We start from the raw sequence: 27500 nt of genomic DNA, 5'->3' as shown, positions 1-27500 counted from the left end.
TTACAACATAGACATTACCCTTCATTATTTAAACATAAAGTCATTAATTCAGGGAACTCTAACATATACTCAAAGGAATGATAAAAAAATTAAAGTAGAGAAATATATGTCATTTTTTTTTATTGAACCACATATCGCACTGAAGTCTAATTAGACCAAAGAAAATATAAAGGTCTCTGAATACTCCAAAGAGTCTTCGACTGTTCAGATGTAAATATTTCCCAAAATACTTTTATTATAGTGTTACTTCCCTTCTTAGCCCATTATAAATTTATCCTAATTTACTGTATAAGTTCTTGTTTTCCCCTGTGATTTTAACCATACTTCAAAGATGTCAGCATATAAATTAGCAGATTAAAAAAACAAAATCTAATAAACATTAACACGAGCATTTGATGAAGCAGGATCCAAGAGGAAAGGCAGGATAATAAAAAACATGCTAGCACAGGTACAATATATCTCCAAAACACCTATTCAACATACCCTCCAGGTAGCTGTCTTCCTCAGTATCTTTTCCATCTTGATGCCACTTCTACCACTATGAACTGTACCAAAAAAATGTTCATTAATATATTTTTTACACATCTTATGTTTCAAGATTTACATGAAGATATCCTAATCCTAATCCTAATTCTAATCCATCAATCCTAATGGCCAGATCTGAAGATTTCAGTAGATTTCTGTCATTCTCCAAGGACCAAATTTATCTGCAAGAGGGTAAAATTTTAAAACAAAAGAAACTTTTCAAAACTGAAACTTTCCCAACACAGATATTTAATACTAATTATGTTGTTTCTTACATTTATGTCCTCCTGAACTGGACAAAAGAGAATTTGTTCTATCTATGAATCCAGTACTGAATATCATGTTGAGTAATGATTTTCTAGCCAAATATGGTGATTTTGTTAAGGAACACTTAGCACAATGCTTTTGTTGTGCCACATAGTAACTTGTAGTTTTCTGATGGCCAAAAATATTAAGGATCTGGTTTCACCTATAGTGATATTCTGCCAATTAGTTGCTCATGTATTTGAACCTTCAACTTTAAACTTTACTTTTTTGATAAAATAAATAAATGTGATAATTTCAATACTTGAGAAAAGCACACTTAAAAAAGAATGAAAAATGACTGAAGAAAGTACCTTTATAGCTCACATGGATAGTAATTGATGTTTTGTAGAATTTTTATGTATGTTTTTGCATGTTTTCATACAATTTTTTAACTTTGTCATTTTGGAAAGATTTGTTTAAACATTCCTTCCATATATAAAAACGAATCTGACAAAATGTGCAAGCTTAAGTATTATGTATATTTGATCTAACTTTGCTTGTCCTTTATCACTACACTGAAAGAAAATGTTTTTTTAATATTTTTAATAAGATCTATTATGGACTGTGGAGCTTTTAAGCATTTTTCATGTTTTTGTATGTCCTGATAACAACCATAGTGACAGAAATAAGGAGAAGCTAAATAACTGGATACACAGATCATTTCAAATGAGTTCATGCTAAAAAAAACTTCTAAAAACTGATACTTAACGTAAGCAAGTATGGCTTTTAATTCTTGATATTTTTAAGAAACTAAGATCAATTGTTTATTTCTCTTTCATTTTAAATGTATGGTCTTTTTTATTGTTTCTTTTCCATAGAATCAAAATCATAGAATTGCTCAAGTTGGAAATGACCTTAAGAATCATCAAGTTCAATCGCAACCTAGCCTTACTACCCTAACTCTAACAACCCACTGCTAAATCATGTCCCTTAGCACCACATATAAACGGTTTTTAAACACATTCAAGGATGGTGACTCAACCACCTCCCCGGGAAGTCTATTCCAGTGCTTAACAACCCTTTCTGTAAACAAGAAGAGCACCTCAGTGTCCTTTCTGCATTGAAGTGCTCAAAACTGAACACACCACTCAAAGTGGGGCCTCACCAGTGCTGAGTACAGAGGCAAGATTACTTCCCTAGTCCTGGTCACCACACCATTCCTGATACAAGCCAGGATGCCATTGGCCCTCTTGGCCAACTGGGCACACTGCTAGCACATATTCAGCCAACCGTCCATCAGTACACCAAGGTCACTTTCCATCAGGCAGCTTTCCAGCCACACCTCCCCAAGCCTGAACAATTTTTCCACAGACAAAAGTGAAACCTGTGTGTAACAACCTAAATCTTAATTTCTGGTATATTTCTGAAGAATTTAACGAGTCTAATAAAACTCAACAAATAACTACATACTATAAAATCTTCTATAATCTTTAACTCATTATGCAAATATATAAATAGTATATAAAAACAAAATGTGTTACTTTCTATTCCTATGTTATAAAATACTTTTTTTTTTTTTTACTTTTCTTTTAATTTACACACCAACTCCAACCCTTCCCTCAAATATTTCACCATTGTACATGTTTGACCCACCTCTCTTCCAGAATTACAAGTTATTCATAACATTAAGGAAAACCAATTCTTTTTTACTTCTCTCAAAATCTCATAATACACAGAGCCATGATATTTGGATCCAATGACAAACTACTTTCCATGCACCTTTCTTCCCTGGGTATCATCATTGTTTCCTTGACTATCAGAGCTACTCTCCTTTGAGAGTATTAATCATTCAAGAATAATGACATAAAAGCCTGGCAAATTCTTTAGGTGATGAGCCCTTTATTACATTTTTCTAACAACCATTAATATCTATAATACTCAGCAATTTTCTGATTTTCTTTTGTGAAAGGACAAATTATGACTATATGGCAAAATGTCATGGTGTCTGCAACTATAACTTCTTTCATTAATGTATCTGAAATACAAGGAAATAGAACAATAGATTTCATGGGTGGGTGCCTGAGAGAGAAAATTTCTAGTTTTTCAAACACTTCTTATCTACTTTCACCTGAATGCATAAACACTAATTATAGCAGAAGTCTCTAATGTTGGACATTTTTCCTGATTCAAGTGTGAGAAATAAAGCAAGACAGCTTATGTATCAAGCAATTTCCTTCATGTATAACATTATTCAAATTATATTTTCCATTCTATTATTAAAAAAAAAAAAAAAAAAAGAAAGAAATAGATACAGTGACTAACTACAGTCACACTAAATTCCCTGAGTCCTTCTTCATTGGGTTATAACATTCTGGGTTACAGAAAATATAAATGTTAAATTTTATGTTGGCAGAAGAAAAAAAAAATATTAGAAAAGGAATGGAATTCAAGGGTAGTGTTTTATGGAACAGTAACGAATGATTCAACATGCATTAGGATAATGCTCTGAAACACTGGGTCAAATTTTTAGTAGTTCTGTGTGAAGCCAGAAATTGGTCAGAAATCCTTTCAGCTATAGATGCTCTGCTCTGTTCTGACATAAGGGAGCGGCAGAAAGCTGCATCAAATGAAGTTCAAATTGGAGAATAGGAAAGATTGGATATTATGTATTTCCAAAGGAACTCTAGGATGGATAGCTCAAGAAGAAAAGTCATTGATGAACTGAACACAAATCCTGATATACTTTATATATAATGAATGCTTGAAGCCGCTGACTGCATTCTGATAAATGTGCATTTAATGGACAGTATTTAGAGTATTTCCTTATTAAACATTGAGAAAAAATTTTACTTTCCTGCAAGGCATTAAGTCACATTTCTACTGTGCAGAAAATGTTCACTTTGTTAAAACACTGAAGACATATACATGAAATTTTAATCTGACTCTTAAAATAACTTCCCAGAACAGATAATATAGAAAGTGACACATCCATTTTACTCCAGTCAAAACAGAATATTCACATAAAAACATGAAAAATATGCATGATACCATCTCTTCCTTTGACTGCTTTTTTTCAAATTTTGAAATGAAAAAAAAAAAGCTGTTTTCTTTTAGGCACATATTATGAATGCAAGATAAAGCATCAGCTCTTCACTATACTTTATTGTAGTGGAGAAATGTTGAGAGCTAGTTATCTGTATAACGTTACAATAATACATTCTTCTATTTTACATTCAATGCTTGAGTGATATCAAAATTACCTCAATAGTATCTCAGACCAAGTACTATATAGGGATGTGTATTTGTTTCAGTGTCAAGGTATACATGTATGCATATACACACCTTCTAAAATCTTCCTTTTACAAGATCTTTGGGAGGAACAGAATTAATAAATTTATAGATACGGTCTTATGTATCAGAAGAATTCAGAAACAGTTCATTTTTCAGGATGAAAGCTGTCATTCTCTCTCTCATGTCTATTTAATTCTTCCTAATATGAGGTGGTGGACATGATGCTATCCTGATGATGTTATTCCACACTTTATTAGAAGATGTTTATTGAAATGCAAAATACAGTTTCTAAATCAGGGGCTATTTGCATGTCATTCCAGGCATAAAGTTTTCCAGTGGTTAAATAAAAGATTGTTTACTATATATCCCATATATGAGAAACTGCAAGCTCTGTTGGGTACCAAGACAATAGACCTGATCTTCTAGTATTTGAAGACTGCCAACCCATATGTGTCTCACTGCAAGATGATTCTTATGCCTGGCTCAAAATTCAACAACCAGTTATTAGAGTTTATTTGGTTTGTTTTCAATATGCTTGAGCACCTTTATTTTTAAAATCACAATGAGTAATAAGAATAAACCTAATCATTATACATAGGTCATTCTGAAAGTAATTCCTCCTATTTATTTCAATGGAAACTACAACGAATACAAATTGCACAATAAGATACAGCAATTTCTCAGTTACGAAAAGTTATTCTTTAACATAGTCACCACCATTAAATAAGCATTTTCACTAACAATAAACAAAAATCTGCGTTCTTCAGTCAGAAAAACCTGCATGGATGTCCAGAACATGGCTTGTTTTTCACACTGTTGTTTGTTGCCACTGCTGAAATGCATCACCTACTGCCTTACTATGCTCACATCCACTCTTTAGTCTCCATAAACATTTAGCAATTTTTTCCACATGGAATTCAATGACATGGCTTTTCTTAATACACACTTGCATGTCAGGCTCAGTTCTGTCAGGCTGTCCCTCTGCTGCCATCTGTCACATGGCAATAAAATGTAAAGGAATATTGGTAGGAATGTTCAACCCCTATTGCTGTACTGCTAACATCCACTTCTGATGCCATGGGCAAAAATAGGAGGCATTACTTTCAGAGCAGACCTCATACATACTATGTGATCGTATCATACCTTACAACAGAAATTTCTTTCCTCCTTTAGTTTATTTAGCAGTCCCGGAACTTTAAAGGAATAAAAAATGTTCTCTATATATTTTAGTTCTAATACAGGAGAACTCTTGCAATTGCATACTTCATGAACAGGAAATTCTGGCAAAATTTATGGCAACATTACAGAGCAGCTTTGGTTCAATACAACAAGTTGAAAGAATTTATTTTTTAATTAAAGCCATGGAAGTCTTGGAACTCATTATAATTCTTCCCTTTGTTGATCATTTAAGAGAAGTGACTTCTATTCATTTCTTCCAAAAACAATATGTAGATACTTCCCAGATTGCTTAAGCCTGTAGGAAGGTCATGAGAACAGCTTGTCCAGAAATTTTATTAAAGTTCCTACTTTGCCAACAGAACAAAAATTTTAAAACAAAATGTCATTCTCTCAAGGTAGCTGAATACTATAATTCTCGTAATTACCCTTTTCCCATTCTTCGGGCCAAGTGGATAGAGTAAGGAAGATAATAATCATTTTCTAAAGACTGTTATATTTTACTGCTTATAAAGATAATTGTTGTCATATAAAGTAATGGACCCTGTAAACCCTTATCACTGCAAAATATTATGTAGAAGAAAGAGAACTATTTTAAATAAATATCAAAATACATTTCTAATATGTGTTTAATTTACAACTACTAGTAGCTGATATTAAAACAACAACAACAACAACAAAAATAAAGCTCACTTTCCAAAGAAGAATTACTAGTTTTTTCACACTGTTTTTCCATCTAAATAAATTACATATATTTATATGTCCTGTCAGGCATCTTGCCTTGAGAAACATAATGTAATTTAAAGTATGTCACCTCAGGAGAAGCCACATGGGAGGTACACAAAACAACTAGTACTTTCCATAAGCAGTGAAATAACAGACATTTTTCAATATGTTCCCCACAGCAACTCCCTTGTTGACCCACATTAAGAAAATTTTATCAATCTGTAACTAATTTCTGATTTTCAGTACAATAAAAGAAAATTGCTATTACTGAAGCATAACTGAAATTTGATGCAAAATAATAAAAAAAATAAAAAATGAAGAAACATGCAGGTTTTTTTTGTTTTGTTTTGGTGTAAATCACATCTTATTTTCATATTTATAAGCAGTAAATTGTGTGTATGTATAAAAATGTAATGATCATATCGGTATAATCAAAAATTACATTGACTCCAACTGCCTAAATAGTTTTTGCTCATAAATTATATTATAATATATAGCTTGATTAGCACTTTTGAAAACAAATGTACAAATTTAATAAATTGACATCCTGTAACAGGTCATGGCAATGTATCCTATGTTGAAATATACAACAATAAGAAAAATTCACACAAATTCTTGGATATTAATTTACAAGACAGTTGAGTCAACATATAGTTGCTCAACTTTTCTCCTACAGAGAATGGCATACAATCTTAACAGTTGGAAATTTATTTCTAGGCATCTCATCATTGTGTTCCCATAGAACAGTACAGAAAAAAATAAAGTTATATAAAGTATACCAGTAAAGAATTTTTGAAATATCCAAGGGAGAATGAGTAGAGGGAAACAAATCTGTCAGTTAGTTTTGTTTTCTGTTCTTCTCATACCCCAAAATTTTTCATATTTCTCTCCTAAAATCTTTCACATTAGTCTTTACAAAAAATTTATTCCATTCCTATCACAAATTTAAGATATTTTTTTTCTTGTGAATTTCTTTTGTCTTTAAACCATGCTGAATGCAGTAAAATAGTTTTTTTTAATAGTCTGATATTTATAGACAGTGATCTCAAACAGCAGTTATGGTGAGAAAAAGTAAATAAAGTTTTCATAGAACTCAGATTTAAAAAATTAGTTAAATTTGTTAAAACTGTGAAAGTGTTTTGTGTATCTAAGAAATATTCACCTTGCTTGACTAGATTTATATCTGCATATTGTGTTGCCAGATGGAGGTAACGCCATTCTTTAGAGATACACAGATATAAATACTGAATAACAGAATTCTGTGACCAAGAACCCAGAATTTATGATCTAATACCTTAATTTCCAAGGTACTTACCTACTTGCAGTTTGCATATGTTGATAATTAACATTATTAGACACATTCCCACTTTTTTAATTTTATTTGAAAATGCTTTTCTCCCTCAATTTTTTTTTCTTTTTGATATCAAGTAAATGAACATCTCTCTCAGATTTGTTTATATAATGCACTCTTTGCTAATAGCTATCCAAAGGAGCAATTGGTTTTAAACAATTTTTCTGTTGATTTGGTAAATAGAACTTTAACTTCTCTATTATCTAGACTTATGAAGAACCACCTATTTAGACATTAATTGTGCAAGAGTTTACTCCAGAAAATGTTCGAGGAGGTCATTTAGATGTCTATCTACATCTTAAAGCATGTTTAAAAATTAACTTAAAGGCAATTGTATTATCAAGTACTCAGACACATCCATGAACTTTTTTTTTCAAGATTCTTATAAAAGTACTGCGAGATTATGAAGTTATTCTCACCCAGTAAATGTGTAGCAGACATGATCATAGGTGAAATGGAAATATTCTCATCCTTTCTCCACACCGATTTATATTTTATACTGAATTAAAGAGTATTTCATCTCTACAAATGTTAAACTTCAACAAAAAGCTTAGTTTGCCTTTATTAAATAACTGTACTCATTTGGTTCATTTGAGTGATTTTTTTTTTTAAATGCTGTTAATTCCATTTTTCTTTTTCACTGCAGTTCATCTGATTTTTGTAACAGAGTAAGACTACAGTATTTATCTATTAGCACTAAATTTTATGTCAAGCACATTAATCCCTTGAAAGTTCAGTTATAAGTAAATGTGATAGTGTCATGATCTTTTGAGGAAGCATATTAAAAACTCAAAAAAGCAACTGTTCTCTACAAATAAAAATCTGTCAGAAGTGTTGTCTAAGAAGAAATACTCTATTTCTCAACAGTAATTCAGTCATTAGAGTTGCAACATATTTTCCCAAAACCTAGGCATACTGTTTTTGCTGGAAGTTGTTCATTCTTATCTGTCTTGTCAGAAACTGTACTGTCAGCTATTTTCTTTTTTATTGACAAATAACCTGGGGCGTGTTTAGGCTCTGGTCATCAGGAATCTCGGTGAAATAGCATCACAGAAATTAAATACCACATGATAAAGATGCAGTTTGTAAGTACACTATGGACTGCAGAAAAAAAAAAACATTTATGAAAAAGTTAAGGAAAAGGAGAATAAACTTTGAAACCAAAGAGGCAGCAAATATGTCAAAGTTGAATAAAGCCTGGTAATATAAAGCAAGCTGTCATACTATTTCTTCTTCTGTTCTGAGATTTGTTACAGGCCATGCCATTTCATATTGTAAGTTGTACTGTGATAAGAGCTGGCTGAATATCACAAAGGAGTAACTACAAAAAACGTTTAAAATTATTAAGGGTTACTACTCAAGTATTGTTGTGGAGGAAAACTAGAATCATAGAATTAAAATATTGTTTGAGTAGGAAGGGACTTTCAAAGGTCTTCTAGTCCAACACCCCTGCAATGAAAAGGGACACTTACACCTAGGTCAGGCTGCTCAGAGACTGGTCCAGTATGATCTTGAATGTCTCCAGGGTTGGGACCTCCAACACATCTCTGGGCAAACTCTTCTTGTGCTTCACCACCCATACTGCTACAAATATTTTCCTTCTGTCTAGTTTAAGGCTCTCCTTTTACTTTGAAACCATTTTGCTTTGTCCTATCACAACAGACCCAGTTAAAGAATCTGTTCCCTTCTTTCTTATAGTCCCACTTTAAGTATTGAAAGGTTGCTATCGGGTCCCCCCAGAGCCTTCTCTTTCCTAGGCTGAAGATGTTTAAAAATATTTTAATGAAATAATTTTCAAGTGGAAACTGGAGATAATATTTACATTTTCATGGGAAATTATTGAATCCTAAATCATATAGTATTCCAAGTTGTAAGGGTCTCACGAGGATCTTCAAGTCCAACTCCATACTTAATGACTCAAAATTCAAACCATACCTGCTTCTTGAACTCCAGTTGGCTTGGTGCCCTGACACCTGACTGACACCAGGGCAGTCAGTTCCAGTGCTCAGCTACACTTTGGTGATAAATTTTTTACCAATACCCAATGGGATCTTTCTTGATGCAGCTTAGGTCCTATCTCTGTCACCACAGAAGAGAGGTGCCCCTGCCCCTCTGCTCATCTCATGAGGAAGCTGTATACTGCTATGGGACCTCATTTCAGTCTCATCTCTAGTCTGAACAACCCAAGTGACTTCAAACACTCCTTATCTGTCTTCCCCTCTAACTCTTCATCATGTTTATAGCTCTCCTTTGGGTGCTATATATGATAGTTTTATGTGTCTCTTATATTGTGGCACCCAAAACTGAACACACTGCTTGAGGTGAAGCCACGTCAGCTCTAAGCAGAACAAGATAATCCCTTCCACCAGCTGTCTTGTGCTTGATCAACTCAGGATACACCTGGTTGGCCCTTTTGGCTACCAGGGCACGCTGTTGACTTTTGTTCTACTTCCTCTCAGCCAGAACACTCAGATCCCTTTTTGCAGTTTATTCTCTTCTGTACATACATAAAGAATTGCTCCATCGCTGGTACAGAATCCAGCACTTATTCTAGTTAAATCTCATGTATCTAGTGGCTGGTGAGCCCCCTAGTTTGTCAAGATTTCTCTGCAAAACTTCTATCAAGGGAGTCAACAGCTCCTACCATTTTTTGTCATTTGCTAATTTATTTAGTATACCTTAAAGTCTTGTACTCAACTCAATGATAAAAAAAAAAAAAGAAATGTTACTAAAATAGAATAATATCCAAGATACACATATCTTTGTATTTTTTACAAAAACATTTTTTAATATAGTTTTAATTTTAGTGGTATTTTCTTTTTTATAATTTGAAATGACCAAATTCATTTTTGACTGAAAACAGATTCAACTGAACCCAAGATCATCTGAATCAGTTAAGAAAATATTGAACTAGTTCAGTAAAGTACAATTTGAGAACTGTGTTCCGAGTACTTCATGTATTTAATGGGAATATCTCTCTGACTAGTTCATCTAGTAGAAGCACTGAAAATATTGGTGTAGTGAAAATATTATTCATTCTGCTATTCACTATAATCTTGCTTTATTTCTTCTGAAGTGTTCCCACAGATTCTTAGTGAAATCAGCACTAAACAGAAACTGAAGTAGTAAGGAGTTAGTAGTAGTAGTAAGATGTGTTAGCTGAGTAGTCAGAAAAAGATGTCGGGAGACCTCTAGAATTTCTAGGCATCAGAAGGTGCCCTTTTGTTACTATTTAATAGAAGCAACATTGGATTAAGAAACAAGATAAAATAAGTAAAAATAAGTCGTATTGGTAGAAAGAGAAACTTTCGTTCAAATGAGGGTCTCTAAATGTTAAGAATTATATCTTTGGTTTTTACTATTTAAAGACTTCTACTAACTTTCAAGTTAACTGTAGTAGGCATAATGGTATGAACTACTGAATCTTATAATATAAAAAAGCACTTCACCAGCTTCTGTACATCATTCATAAATTACTACTTTCCAATCAACAGGCATTTTAAAACACAATTGGCATTTTAGAGCTATAGCAAGCAATCTGTGCTACTGATATTATGTATTCATACCATAGATATGTGTTGCAGAGAAACAGTTACAGTATATGCTGCAAATGCATATTAAAACATAATTACATTAAGGATCATGCTTCTTAAAAAAAAAAAATAACCCATTTTCCACCTGCAGTCATTTCCAGAAACAGCAGTATGGACATGTAATTGTAAACCAAATGATAACATTTAAATGTTTTCAGGTTCAGTCATCCAGTCACATATTTAAATGCTGTAATTTGTGTCAACAATTATTAATGCCCATAGGATTTCAGTTACTAAATTTACTTCATTTTACAAATTGAACCTTAATAACTTTGCACATTTTTGTCTTCGGGTGCATTACTGGTCAAAAATAGGGTGGATATTTGTAATCACATGAAAAGGAATAGTCATTTGTTTGTTTGCTTTTGTTTTGTACCAAGTATACATTTCCAGTAAAATATGAAATTCATGTAATTTATATTGCATCTAGAAAGCCCAAGAAAGTTTGTTTGTTTATTTCTTTTTAATATATGGAAGAAAAGGGTTGAGAGGAAATGTCCTTGTCCAAAGTAGGCTGAAGCTACTTTTTTTTTTCTTCCAAACTTCAAGCACATCAGAATTTTCTTAGGCACTGATGGTTAATTTTTGTAGGTCTCTGAAGCTGACTTGTTGCCATTAGACTTTTTACTATGAGAATATTGTTCACAGAAGTCAGCCGTGGTGAGTAGAAGATACTTGTTTCTGTGCTGAATAGAAAAAGCCCTGCACCACTCACAGACATCTTGCAGTGTCTCTAACAGGTTTGTCAGGTACCTATGCAGAATCTCAAAATACTGTCTTAAAATCACTAAGAGATTTAAATAAATTGTTCTGGAGCCTAATTAAATTGCTTTTCAATTAGACAACTTTATCAGAAAATTTCTTGCCAAAAGTACCCGTAGTCTTTTTACCTGATTTCAACTCATGCAATACTTCCTAAATACTTTCAAATTTCATATCTCTGAGGATGAAAGAAAACCCACTGAGCCCACTATACTGGTGATTTTTATGTATCAATGGATACAAAAAAACAACATTTGGAAATGAAAGAATTTGAATAAAATTTTGTTTGGTCTTCCTCATATTTTGAACTTCTATTTTTAAATTATAAACTATTTATTGCTTTAGATGAAACACATTACCTTTAATATTAATATTTGACTTTCTGTTTTCTTAATGTTAGCACTACCAAGCAACTGTTCTTCTACAGGAAAATAAGCATGAAACTTTTAAGTGAAGATGTGCTTCTCTTAAATCCTGATTCTTCAGGACATAGAAGAATTCTAGCTTCCCACATTTCCATTGTACACTTTCTGAAAAAGGCTTTACATCCCTTATCACATATTTGTTATGTTTCTGTGGTTTGGGCTATTGAAACAGCTGGTTTTCTGGCTCTTCAAAATTTGCATTTCTGTTTATTTCTTTGTTTCAAATTGAAAAAAAAATCTGCAAATAAAAAATAAATTAAAATTAAATTAAAAGCCTGTCTTTGTAGTTATTCCTGTCCTCAGATTATAATTCATGCCTGAGGATGAGCATTAGTAAAACACTGCCAGCACAGATTAGCTCAAATCCTGTATATGTTTACAGGTCATGCAAATCATAAATAAGGTTAAATAACCTGAGAACTGTATAATGGATATGGAAGTTACCTATGGTCTAGTAGGAAAGAGTTTATAGCAAAGATGTCAGGAAAGACAACACTAAATTACTAGTATTTTCCAGGGTAAGATTTCAGCTCACGTATCAGGACACCAGTTGGTAACTAGCTGTCTAGTCAATTTTGTCAGTGTTGCAAGCAGATCCTCAAAAGTTCAGCTAACTAAGCATCCAAACAAGGATTGAGTTTCATAGAGGTTTCTGTCATTGTAAATGCTATGAGGTCTGCTTTTGGACTCAATTTCAGAAAAATAACTGTCTTTGTTGATCTTATATTCTGGCTCTGTAAGCATATATTAGTTGTCCCAAAACATCAGAAATAGCATTAAATATTTACAGTCTGGAATCTCACCGTACATTTCTATGTTACAAAGGGTATAGTGCTCCTAGTCTCTACTTACTATATTGAATCAGCTCTGGTGTTTTCAATAGATACACATCAATTTACAATTTCTGAGGAGCTGACTGTGCTATAGCACAAGATCTCAGTGATGTCTGAGATCTGTTTTCTCTGATACTAACAAGGTAATCTGTAATATGGAATAACCATTTTTCCTTAAAACTCAAGACAGATGTACTTTTATTAACTGTCTTTCTCTGAAATATGTTAATGGTATTTGCATACAAACACATACTTATTTAATATTTCCTGACTGCAAAATAAGAGGTTTCCCAGAAAGCCCTACTTCAGAATTATATGACACAACTTAAGACTTCAAAATATAATAATCAGGAATTCCCATTATCAGAACACTGGGGATTTTAGAAATAACTTTTTTTTTTTTTTTCTTACAAAGAGAATTTTAAAAATAGCCAATTACTTTTCAATAGCTATTAATTATATTTCAATAGCCCTCTGCTTATAATTATAAAAGCATTTCCTATTAAGATTATAACTCTTTCTGTTCAGCTTTTATTTACTTAGAAAGTAGCCTCAATAAAAATAAGTTCATAAAAGATCTGAACTAAACCATTGTGCTTTTTTGTGATGGCTTCTTTAAATGCCCTGAAAGCATTATTTGTTTCCTTTGCGGAACATTTATGAGTACAACTAAAGAATGCAGTTTTGAATTGATTATTTTATGTTTATTTTGTTTTCATATACACTTGTGCAGTATGAAAAATAAATGTCTGAGATGGATTCACATTTTCCTTCAAAAGAAAAAGCTCATATTTCTGTAGTCTCTTTGAAGAAAAGTTTTCTGTGCTTGATAAAACCACTGAGTATGGTTCAGACTAGTGACCTGAATTATTAAACATGGTCAAAAAAGAGTAATATTATTCTAGCTGTTTCAATCAAAAGGCAATGTCCTTCAATATCTTTCCTAAAGGACTCTGAAAGGTATAGCAGAAATCTACAGGATGTTTTATTATTGTGCATTAGCTACAAAGCAGAATTATATTATATTAATAAGAGAACACTTTATATATTGGCATAATGGATTAGAATTTTATCGAAGCCGGATAGGATTATATAACAAAATGTTGCTATTTTGGTCCAGACTCTGGATCACGAATCATCAAAGAATTGGGCTGTAGTTTAACTATTTCAGTAAACATCAGTTATTTATGTCATTAAAGAATTCTAATTCAAAGTTATATATTGAATAAAAATACTTTGTACAGAGTCAGAGATAGTAGTAAATCCATTATCATTCCAACTTTTCCACTCGTTCAAACACTTTAGCTTGTTCCAGTGCTGAGATGATTACTAGTTCATTTGTACTAGCTGAAGACCCTGTCTTTCTTCACCTCTGACATTCATTCCACAAACAAGTAGAATGAGTATGTCATAAAGAATTCTCAAAATCATTTTTAAAGTCTCAGAGAGATCCTTTTGCAGTTTAGAAAGCCTTATTATTTCCTAAGGGCAGTTTCCTAATCGTTTTCACTCATTCTTTAAGAAAAGAATGAATGAAAAATGTGAATGAATGAAAAGAGTGAAAGAATTCAATTAGTCAAGTGGACTAGGAGCTAAACCCAGTACTTTTGATATCATAAAAACTTTAAATAAAATTGAAGAAGTATTACCAACAACATACTAAATATTTCAGTTCTCTAAATAAATATATATAAATATATATAATATATATACTGCTATGATTTTTTTTATTCTAGAAAGATGATAACTTATTTTTCTTATTCTAGATAGACGATAACTTATGTTTATGAGACCTATCCATATTTGTCTATTGAATCCTGACTGCCAAAGAAAGAATTGTTTCTTGAGACAGTTCATTTTCTTTTCTATTTTAAATTTAATTTAAAAAATATATATCTTTTTTTTTTTCTTTTGCGTGATGAAATCTGAAAGCACTCTGTTTTCCCTATACTGAAAGTTCATTGTTAGTGGAATAATGAAAAGGGGTTAAAAGCACTCAGAAGAGTGCTGTCAAAGAGAAATAAATGAGAACTTCAAGAAACATAGGAAGTAATTTTAAAGTAATCAAGAAATCTTATCACTCTTTTTTACAATTTTTTCTTTTTTCTTGAGTAAATCTTCTAACTGCTGATCAAATCATAGAATCATAGAATGGCCTGGGTTGAAAAGGACCTTAAAGATCGTCTAACCAACCACCAGACCAGGCTGCGCAGAGCCACATACAGCCTGGCCTTGAATGCCTTCAGGGATGGGGCATCCACAACCTCCTTGGGCAACCTGTTCCAGTGCATCAGTGAAAAAATTCCTGCTAATATCTAACCTAAATTTCCTGTCTTAGTTTAAAACCATTCCCCCTTGTCCTATCATTAATCAGTTGTACCCCCTCCTGTTTATACACTCCCTTCAAGTACTGGAATCTAATATCAAGTTGAGGGATTTTAGGAATGATTTGGATAGCTAAAATTGTAATAAAAAGATCAGGACTAGTGCTAAATATAATATAAGAATTAAAAAGAACTAGTATTCTGTGTCATTCCATAACAACTTTACAGTAAACAACTATAAAATAATTAAATAAATTAAAAATTAAAAAAAGAAAGGAGATATATCTATAAATGTAACTGCTTATTTTTTAGTATTACTTTAAAGTATTTTTATGATCAAGATATCTATCATTAAATATTAGTACTGTAGCTCTAGTAAGGTTCAAACAGAGTGACCTTTAAAAAAATAAAATAGCCATAAGTGTTGGGATTTTTTTAATACTTATTAAAGAAGGTTGAAATGCATTACAGAATATTCTTTTCCTTGGTATTAATAGAAATAATTCCCATTTGTTATTTTGGCAGTGCAGCAGATGCACAGAAGGGAAATTACAGGCTGTTCCATGGTAGTAGCAATTCCTTAAAGTTATATAAGAAAATAAACGTAAGTTCTATGGAACTATAATATTTATAAAGGATTAATGAATTCTGTTTCTTGATCTCTGAAAGGATTAATTGCTTTTTTTTTTTTTTTTTTAACATGTTTTGCTAATACATGAAGATTTCCTAGAAAAACAACAAATCAAGTCTGGCTCATCATGAATTGTGTCCAAAATGCCAGGGAGAGGTAGCTGTAATCATCCACTTTCAAGAATGTTACAAGCCACTATCACTTCTGTTTATGTTATCAATGGCAGTAATAAACTGACAGAGAATGTAGAGGTTTTGGTTTTTTTCCTCTAATTTCACCATTTTTCCATAATTTCAACAAGATAGAGAAAGTGAAGGACATGTTACCATCCTGAAAAGGATGCTGAAAAAAAATACTTTAATGAATATGTGGTACTGTATTTACTTGTTCACTGTATTTTAAGGTTTTGTGGGAGAGTTAAATTGCTCAGGAAGCAAGGAGAAAAGATAAAACTGGGGAAAAAAATATTGGAAGAAACTATTAGGACTACCTGAAGATAGGTGAAATTTAACATATCTATTATCTAGGGAAAGGCAAGTTAACACGCATGGTATTTTGGAAGTTGTCACAGTTTGACAGATAGTAAACTACAGATTCAGCTCAAGAAATGAGAAAAACCCAATTGTAAGCATGAAAATACAAGTTTACTATGGATCACCTGTTAAGCTTATTCATTTGATAACATGCATCAGAAAAAAACATATTTTAGGAAACTAATCCTATTTGCTATAATCAGATGAAACTTCTCTTGACCTCAGTGTCTGAGAACGTAATTAATTCAAAAAAACCTCAGTGGTTTGGCTTCTTTATATTTTTGTATGCTAGCAAAATACTACAAATGGTCTGGACTTGTAATGCAGGAGGCTCCTGGGATGTATGTAGGATAACTTTCTACGCCAGTTAATAGACAGCCCCACCAAGAAAGGATGCAGTGCTGGACCTCTTACTCACCATGCAGAGTGAACTGATTAGTGACACCAGGATTGGAAGTTGTCTGGGCTGTAGTAATCATGGAATGGTAGAGTTCAAACTCTTGAGGAATGTCAGAGAGATTAAAAGTAAAATCAGGATGTTTCATTTTAGGAAAGCCAAATTCCAGCTGTTCAGGGAGTTAGTCAGCAAAGTTGGCTAGGAATCTATCTTCAAGGATAAAGGAGAGCTGGTAGATCTTTAAGGAAGCTTTCTTTAGGGCACCAGATCTCTCTACCCCAAGTGTAGGAAGTCAGTAAAGTAAGGCAAGAGATTGGCATGGCTGAACTCAGAGCTCCTGGTTAAACTGAAGAGCAAGAGAAAAATGCACAGGAAGTGGAAGCAGGGACAGGTAGCCTGGAAGAAGTATAGGCATGCTGCTAGGCTGTGTAGGGATGGAGTGAGAAGGGCCAAGGCCCATCTGCTACTGGGGTTGGCAAGGGGGAGGGAAGAAAGATAAGAAAGGCTTTATAGGCTTCTATAGAATTCTAAAGACTCACCCTCTACTCTGCTCTGGTAAGGCCTCATCTGGAGTACTGTGTCCAGTTCTGGGCTACCCAGTACAAAAAAGACAGGGATCTCTTGGAAAGAGTCCAGCGGAGGGCCACAAAGATGGTGAAAGGCCTGGAGCATCTCCTCTATTAAGAAAGGCTAAGTGAACTGGGTCTGTTTAGCCTTGAGAAAAGAAGACTGAGAGGGGACCTGATTCAGGTCTATAAATATCTAAGGTGTGAGGGGCAGAGCGGCAAGGCCAGACTCCTTTCAGCAGTGTGTGGAGACAGGACAAGGGAAAATGGCCAGAAACTGGAGCGCGCAAGAACTTCTTTACGGTGAGGGTGATGGAGCACTGGAACAGGGAGGTGGTGAAGTCTCCTTCTCTGGAGGTATTCAAGACCTGCCTGGACACCTACATGTGCGACCTGGTGTAGGGAACCTGCTTTGGCAGGCGGGTTGGACTCAATGATCGCTGGAGGTCCCTTCCGACCTCTATGATTCTGTGATTCTGTGATTTTTAAGAAGGGTAGAAAGGGCAACACTTGAACTAAAGACATGTCAGTCTATCCTCAATGCTGGGGAAGATCATGGAGCAAAACATCCTGGAAGTTATGCTAAGGCATGTGGAAGAGATGGAGGTGATATAGGATAACCAGCACAGCTTCACCAAGGGTAGGTTCTGCCTGACCAATACTGTTGCTTTTTATGACGGCAGAAATGCATCAGTGGACAGAGGAGAAGACACGGATGTCATCAATCTGGACTTCAGTAAGGGCTTTGACACGGTCCCCCATAACATATTTATCTCCAAATTTGGAAGATGGATTTGATGGGTGGATTATTTGATAGATGACAAACTGGTTGTGAGATTGTACCCAGAGAGTGGAAGTCAAGCATAGTCCTACCAAAATGGATGTGGTGATATCGGTGGATAGCAAGCCAGACATGAGCCAGCAATGTACCCTTGCAACCCAACCAGTCATAATCCAGTCTGCATTAAAAGAAGTGAGGTCAGCAGGTCAAGAGAGATGATCCTGCCCTTCTACTCTGTAAGTACTCACCTTGTGTACTGTGTCCAGATGTGGAGTGCTCAGTACAGGAGAGATGTGGACTTGCTGGAGTGCATCCAGAGGAGGGCCACAAGAATGATCCAAGGCATGGAAAACCTTCCCTTTCCTTTTCCCTCCCAGACTGAGGGAGCTGGGACTGTTCAGCCTGGAGAAGAGAAAGCTTCAGGAAGACCTGATAGCAGCCTTTCAGTATCTAAAGGAAAGCAATAAGAAAGAAGGGGACAGACTGTCTAGCAGGGTCCATTGTGATAGGGCAAGGGAAAATGTTTCAAAGTAAAAGAGGGGAGATTTAGACTGAGATAAGAAAAAGATTTTTATGATAAGTGAGATGAGGCACTGGAACAAGCTGTCCAGAGAGGTGGTGCAAGCCCCATCCTTGAAGGCATTCAGGATCAAGATGGACTGGGTTCTGAGCAACCTGATCTAGCTGTAGCTGTCTATGTTCATTGCAGGGGAGTTGGACTAGATGAATTTTAAAGGTTCCCTCTAACCCAAACAGTTCTATGATTCTATGTTCCACCGTTGGCCCTGAAATAAAAGGCACAAGTAAAATAGTAGCTGTATGTATAATATGACTTTTCCACCTAAACAAGTTAAGAAGAACTTTTGCAGTTATAAACTTGACTTAATAGGATTTGTACAGTGCAATTTTTTTTTTTACATGCTGTCTGACAATTTCCATCAAGGCATGTGCACTGGAAGAAAAAAACTGTAGATTTTTGGTAGGAATAGATTCTGCTGTGATCAGCAGTGATTCATTACTGAAGTATGGTTTCTCTGTCTCCTCTATTGTCCCTTGGATTTCTGTAGTAGCTTGGATTTCTGAAGTAGCTTCAAACGCCACAGGAGAACTTGATTAAGAGATCATTCAAGGAGAACAGTTTTGCTCGGTACGTCCTCAAAAATTTCATGGTACATATCACCATAATTTCTGATTTTGTTCCTAATGCAGTTATTTTAAAATGTCTAACAATATAGAAATTACTAACAAGAGATGCTTAGAATATTAATATTTATGGTTATATTTCCTTCATCTCAATATGTTTGGAAAATTTTCTAATGAATGATCCACCCTTACCTGGTCTCATGAATCATGTTTATTGCACTCTCTTCCTCTTTCCCATGAGGAAGGTGAAATAACTGTGGTTCTTCTTTATGCATTTTTCAAAACCTGACAGAAAATCAAACCTTTATAGTCACTAGGGAAATAGATTTTTTGCCAAAGGGTTAAAAGTCAATTATTGAGGAAGACATAGGAAAGAAACTTTTACCAGGAGGGCCTTTCTCATGGAGAAAAGTCCAAACCAGTATCCTGAATCAGAATAAAGGACTTGGGTTGATTATTCAGGGGTGAGATTTCTGTGCAAATACTCCATGAAGGTTCTCTATAAACTGATTTAGATACTGTAATCTTGCTCTCAATTTTTTGTTCCTCTTACTCTATTCTAACATCATATCATTTCTACTTACAATCGAACATACACATGCACGCAGAATTCTAAAATATAGGTGATCTGTTTCACTAGTACTGAAGCTTAGTTGAATTGATAGCAGAATACTTATCTCTGTTGGTGTTGTTCTGTTTTCTTAGATGGTGTTTAGGTAAAATAAGATCTGAAACTACTTTTGTGTTGCACTTGGTATATTTTATCTAATAAAATTATACAGTATTTACATTCTACAATATGTAGATGTCTTTAAGTATGTAGACAGATTGCATGTTTATAGGACATCTGTGGGCTAGAAAAACTTGTGACTGATATTTTACTCTTGGGTCATTAGCTTTTGTTGTAAAGTCTGTTAACATCCATCAAAATAAATTAAATACTAACATGCTTGAGTTATATAAAGAAAATATATGCGTAACAGTCTCACAGAAACAGCCTCTGTTGCTTGCATTGTTTGAAAACTGGAAATGACTATGGCACATGGAACAGTTTATCCAGCAGTAATCATAAAGTAAAACAAGAATGGCATTAATTCTACTAAAAATATTTGTCAAAACTGCCTGATTTATCTTCTACGGACAATGTATGCTTTTGAGACTCTGCTGTGATCCCTGTATATATTACCAGTCTCCCAGTTCCCATTGCTATCAGTCAGATTCTTCTACATCTCAGGATCAAGCTCAATGGCAGGAGCTTCAAAGACTTTTTATTCTATCAAGAGAAAAATAAAGTAAGAGTTTAGCTAATTTAAAATATGCTTTCAAGAAATGAACCCAATTAACCTCCCTGTAGAATGTTTCATATTAATTTCCAAGTCCTTTCAGTGAAATTTGTTACTAGTTTAAAATACTATATCCATCTGGGATGTATTAAAAAGTGCTTAGGCTTGCTTTACAATAAGTCTTAAATTCCAATTAAAATTACCAATTAAAGTCTTTCTCAGCTACTTCTTACATTAAAAAAAAAAAATGGAATGAATTATATGGGATTTAATTGTATAGGAAAAGAAAAAAAGAAAATGCTATTCTTTTCTGAACCATTTTTTGCTCCTTCATTACTCATGGACATTAATGGAGTTTTAATTTGTTGTTAAACCAAAGTTTTACACTTCATTAAATCTCAGTGCCAATAATTACGGGTCTTATTGATTTTCTGTCTTTTTAGGTATTCAAGAGCTTGTCTCCCTCAGGATTGTTTTTCTCATATTGAGATGCCACTGATACTCTTTCAAAAGAGAGGTTGAAAGCATTTAAGATTTCTGTAATACATTCTCATCTTCTTTACCATGTTGCAATTAATTAAGCAGAATGACAAAACATTTTTTCCCATGTGGAGACTGTAGTACAGAATTTCCCATGATGATTCCTCTTTAAAAAATGATTTAAAATATTCCCAGTAATTTCATACTCTGCAGCAACATACATTTTCAGTATAAAAACTTAGCTCTCACATTAATTTGATTCAAATACATAAATAGATATTTAATAATTGTTTAGGATTAATATTGAAATCCAAGAAAAAGATATAAACAGCTAAAATGGATTGCAGTTACGTAACTTTTTACTAAACATGGGACATAAATTTGTTTCTCTTTATTGGCTACCTAATCATGTGAGTGTCTAAACTCACTAGCCATGCCTATTTGATCTACAAGCTTCAAAGAAGTGCAGTTCTTGACTGTATGCAGGTCTAGAGGAGTTGAAACCAAACACACCAGAAACTAAAATAGTCTTGAGTATGCAAGATTCAAAAGCATGGCTATTTCTTCTGAAGTACAAGCTCTTGGTACATACTGGCAAAACACAAAAGTTACAGAGTTATATATATGTATATATATATATATATATACATTCTTCCCAAGTAAAGACTTTGGAAATGTTATTTAGTCAGATAAGAGTTTAAGCTGATATAATATTCCACTTTTCCAGCTGAATCTGAGAAGCTGTGTAGGAAGCAATACATGTCCCTTATCTCTGGCCAGGCAGTTAGAACCATCAGCTGTGAGAATGAGACATATGCTTGGAACTTGATTCCATTTTGAATGATTTTACTGATTCATTTCAGATACTGTGGCAAGATATATGTTAGAGGCAACCCAATTATTTTGTCCAACCATCCACCTGCCACCAATATTGCCCACTAAACCATATCTCTTAGTGCTATATTTATCCTTTCCTTAAACACTTCCCTTTTCCAGGGACAATAATCCTGCCGCTCCCCTGGGCAACTTGTTCCAATACCTAATCACTCTTTCTGAGAAGAAGTTTTTCCTGATATTCATGCTAAAACAATCTTTGTACAAGGCTGGTGAAATAATACAAACTGTACCCTGAATGGGTAATAATCACCTCTCTTTGAAGAAAAAGTTATACCCAGATGTCACCTTTAAATGTTAAGCTATTATGCAAACCAAGATTAGTGATTGTGTTCACCTTTTAGGTACATGAAGGCTTGACTGTGCCATTCTACTGTCTTGCTCCCTCTGACAGGAGGGAGATGAGGTTCTTTTAATATTATATACCCAGTGTGAGATTAAGAAACAACGGTTCAAATGTTGGTCCGACAAGTTTATTACAAATCTTAATTAGGGAGATGGGGAAAATAGGAGAGGGGAAATGGGGAGGACGGACACTATTATGAATTAGGGTAATGGTGAAGGGAAGGAGGGCGATAGAAAAGATAGGAAAGAAGAAGCAAGGAGTCTTTGTAGTCAGCAAGAGGGAGATAGTCACCACCATGAATCCAGCGTGGTTCATAGTTCAGTCATTGATCTTCAGTAGTGGTGGGTCATCGGGCAGTGTTGAGACAATGAGGAGGATGGCAACGATGACGACAACGAACATGACGATGATGGCCCATTTTCAATGCTTTCAAAGTGGTTGAGTCAGCTGCCTTTGGAATGACAGTTCAAATCCAAAGTGGTTGAGTCAGCTTTCCTTGGAGTAGCAGCTTCTGGCTCTGGGATCTCAGCAGAAACTCCTTTGTTCCCACCTTCCTGGCCTTGCCAGCAGATTAGAGGGAGCAGGGAGACACCAACTTGTATCTTGCCTTCACAGGATACAATGGTATTACCCCCCAGTCTCTCATAGCAAACAGGAGTTATTTGGTTACAGGCTAGACCTTCCACCAGTAAACTGTCCTGAGCACTACTATCTTCCGAAGGCAAACAGGTAAAATTTTCTGCACAGTGATGTTGATTGCCTCACGGCAACACCCATCATTCATCTTCTAGACAAGTCAGTCTTATCACAAGAAATACCTCAGGAAGCAAGCTTTGAGCCAAAAAAAAAAGAAGGATTCTCACATCTACTTATGCAGTTCTTCTCAGAAGATAACTTCAACAACAAGATCTAAAGTAAAAGAGATTTAATGTGTCTAAACTCAAGTTTGTTCTTATGCTGTGTCATTTCTTGTTACTAATATGATCTATAGATCCCTTACTCTGCTGCAGACCTAACTAACTCTCCCATAAGAAATACATAGGTAGTCAGCATGCATACATCTCTGTACGTAATCCTCTTGTGTTAATGTGACATGTTAAATACAAAGAAGCTGAATTCACACTAATTGTTTGTACCTAGGTAATTTTTTCAGTTGATTTAAAAACACAGAGTCATAAAACCATTCAATCTGCAAAAACTCTTACGAGGTCTCTAGACCTAGCTTCTGCTTAGAGAAGAGTGAGCTCTGAGATCATATAAATGCCTAATCAAATCGTGCCTTGAAACTTATGAAACATAAATCTTGAATATCTAAGTAGGTGAGTACCTTTTCTTCTGCAAAGTACTTCATCGAGGACCAAGTTTTTTCTGTTCTTTATTTAATCAAAGCTCTAAATCACCGTAGATTTTGCTTAATAAGGGGTGATTGAAGAATGTGACCTAGATGTTGGAAGCACACACATCAAAATGTTTCAGTTAATTATCAGCTAATTTTCATAGAATCAGAATGGTTCGCATTGGAAGGAACTTTTAAAATCACTTAATTCCAATCCCCCTGCCAAGGACTTGGTCACTATCCACTAGATCAATTTGTTCATAATTTCTTCAGTCTAGTCTTTGACACCTCCAGGGATGTATCATCTACAAGTTCTCTGGACAATCTGTTCCAATGCCTCACTACCCTCAGAATAAGAGATATAAGAATTTATTCCTTATATCTAATCCAATCTATCCTTTCGTAGTTTAAAGCTGTTATTCTTTGCCCTATTATTACATTCCCTGATAAAAGTCCTTCAGCATTTTTCTTGTAGGAATTCTTTAGATAGTAGAAGGCTGTTATAAGGTCTTTTCAGAGCCCTGTCTTTTGTGAGCTGAAATTGCCCAGCTTCCTCAGTCTTTCTTCATAAGACAGGTCTCTAGCTCTCTGATCATCTTTATGGCCCTCCTCTGGACCTGCTCCAACAGGTCCATCTCCTCATGCTGAAGGGGCTGGAGCTAAATGCAGAACTTTAGGTGGGGTATCATAAGAGAATGGTTGAGAACAGTTTTACCAAACTGGGAATCATTTTTTTATTATAAAAGTTTTTGCAATATTTCTAAATGTTTATGGCATCTGTAATAGAATTCTAGCTACTTAATGTATTCTTTTTTTTTCTTTCTTTTTTTTTTTTTTTCCCACACAGTTCATCAATAATTTGCAAAGCTTACTCTATCGTGTTTTTTAGTACATATTTCTTGAAGCTGCTCATTGGCAACCCATGTGGGGACAGAACAACACAGTAAGAAGAAAGTAAAGAACAGCAGAGACAAATTACACACTTGCCCCAACCCTCTATGCTACCTGTCATCTCTCTGAAGGGTTGGAAGGGCATGAAAACAATGCGTGGCATGAAGAAGGGGAATTGAAACAGTTTTTCTTCTTTGTTTCTCAATATCTGAATCAGTAGTTAAAAGGTTTTGGTTAAAAAAATTAAGCATAATTCCCTGAATCAAGGCTGTTTTGACAGCAAAAAGGCATTATCTCAAATTACATTTAGGCTAGTATTAACAAAGTAAATGGAAAAAAGCAAGGTCATGAGACTTAGCGTATATGTGCCTGGCCATATTATCTGCTGGCACTGTAGTTACTGCTCTCATATTCTGTAGCCATGACATATAAGTAAACAGAGATGCCCATAATCACTTAGTAGTCATGTAAATATTCTGTGGTTGTTGTTCCTTGGGCAGTAATCAAAGAGAAAATGATAACATACCTTTTAGAAAATTTGCAAGTTTTGCTAGCATTTGGGCAAAACACAGCAGAAAGTTCAATACTAAGCAACACACTGGTAGTGACTGCATTCTCTCTCTTGCTTCCATGAACAGCCAGGGTGCTTGTTTCATTAGATCTCATATGACATTAATACCAGCTAATAACACTAATACCAGCACTGATAAGTTCCTAGATGCTGAGATGTGATTGTATCAACATCTAATTTTCAACGGTTTATGGGCTGGTTTGGCTCAGTTCTGTGACTAGCGGGGCAGAGGGATTTCGCAAAATCTGTGCCTCCGGAAAAGGGAAACAGGAGACCCCAAAATAATTAAAAACAGTGGCAATGATCTGAGGAGAAACAAACTAATTTACTAAATATAGTATTGGAATGCAAGATAACACACCATAATACAATATAATTAGAATTGAAGCTAATAAATCAAATGTAATGAGAGAGAGAATGTCCAAAAGGTGGATAGGCCTCACCATAATACTGATGTGAGATGCACAGTCCAGTTGAGCAGCAGGGAGATGAAGAAGAGCAGACGAAGAAGAGCACATCAGGTGACCTTGCCAGGAGTTATATCTCCTCTCTGATCGTGAAGCCCCCTGGGGAATGTAGTTCTTCTTCTGTTCTGGACAGGTACCCGGAACTTGAGCATTAACAGTAAAACTCCCAGTGCACTGCATGATGTTATGATGTGGAATACTGATAAGGAAAAACCATAAAACCATGACACTAATTAAACTGATTTTGTGAATGAAGTTTCAGCTTCTCGGGAAGGAAGTTTTGTAATATTTTACTGTGTTCATAACTAACAATCTTTTCTTCTGTTGTTGTAATCTTTCATGTATGAAGTGTGAAATACAAGGAAGCCCTGCTTTAGACTATTTGAAATTGTTTCTGTTACAGAGGTGCAAATAAGTCTGTAGAATCTGGGGAGAAAATTATCTTACTAACATTGTGTCCTCATGCAAATTTTTTTTTTTTTTTTGGATATGTTATCCTTTTTTTTATGTTATAATAGGTGTAAAACCAAATATTTTTTCTTTCCTTACTCCAGATAATTTGGGACTTCATATTTCTTCAAATGTGAATTGCTCTGGTGAGGCCGCACCTTGAGTACTGTGTCCAGTTTTGGGCCCCTCACTGCAAGAAAGACATTGAGACCCTGGCGTGGGTTCAAAGAAGGGCAACAAAGCTGGTGAGGGGTCTGGAGCACAGGCCTTATGAGGAGTGGCTGAAGGAGCTGGGATTGTTCAGTCTGGAAAAGAGGAGGCTCAGAGGAGACCTTATTGCTCTCTATAACTACCTGAAGGGAGGTTGAAGTGAGATGGGGGTCAGCCTCTTCTCTAGTGTGTCTAGTGATAGAACTAGAGGGAATGGCTTCAAGCTGCGCCAGTGGAGATTTAGGCTGGATGTTAGGAAATACTACTTTTCTGAAAGAGTGGTCAGGAATGGGCTGCCCAGGGAGGTAGTGGAGTCACCAACCCTGGAGGTGTTCAGGGAATGTTTGGATTTTGTGTTGAGGTACATGGTTTAGTGAGAACTATTGGTGATAGGTGGATAGTTGGACTGGAGATCTTGAAGGTCTTTTCCAACCCACCAACAGGTGATTCTGTGATTCTGTGAATGGATTTCAGTGGTTCATTACATGAGTCTGTAAGAATGAAAACTGTGGCTTCAGCTGAATTTATAACAAGTTCTATGTGTCTTTCAAGTAACAAAATTAAGCTTAAAGCAATTTTCTAAAACAAGATTTTTCTAAACCACACACAGTACTTGAAAAACTATTTAATATTGTTAATTCAGTGTTCATCTAATATGAAGATCTATGAAAACCAAGTTCAAAATAGGAAGATATTCCAATCCTTAGCATAGACTGTTCAATTTATTAAACAATATTATGCTTAAGGTTTCAGGAACTGGATAGTCTGTACTAAAGTTTTGCCAAAAGTTTGTTTGTTTGTTTTTATTTTTTGTTACTAGTTCTAATTTGATCTATATATCTCTCTTAATAAATTGATGTTCAGACTCTAACTTCTGTTAAGGCATTTTAAGGTAGGACACTATCAAAACTGCAACTTTACCACTTTGCTAACGCTATAGTTTGCTTGTTTCATGACTGAAACAAATGTGAATTATACCTCAGTGAAACATGCTCATTTTTCCTCATGGAAATCACTTAGCTTTTGTATGTGCGGCAGAACAGGTTGGTTGTTCACCAACTATAGAATTAAAGAGTAGATCAGTGTTAGGATAAACTGAAACAAAATAACTTGTGACTATGTTAGTATTATATTAACTACATCCCAGGGGCAAAGCTGATAGTGAATAGGCAGAGACAGTTGAGACATTTCCTAATTTTTTGGCTGCTTGCCTTTCAACACTATTATTGATCTTTTAACGTAATTGTGTGTGTAATAGTAAGAAATTGG

This window comes from Meleagris gallopavo, chromosome 1 (genome assembly GCF_905368555.1).
Source record: "Meleagris gallopavo chromosome 1, MGAL_WU_HG_1.1, whole genome shotgun sequence".
NCBI classification, from domain to species: Eukaryota; Metazoa; Chordata; class Aves; order Galliformes; family Phasianidae; genus Meleagris; species Meleagris gallopavo.
The sequence above is the reverse complement of the archived record's forward strand: the minus strand, read 5'-3'. Positions refer to the sequence as shown.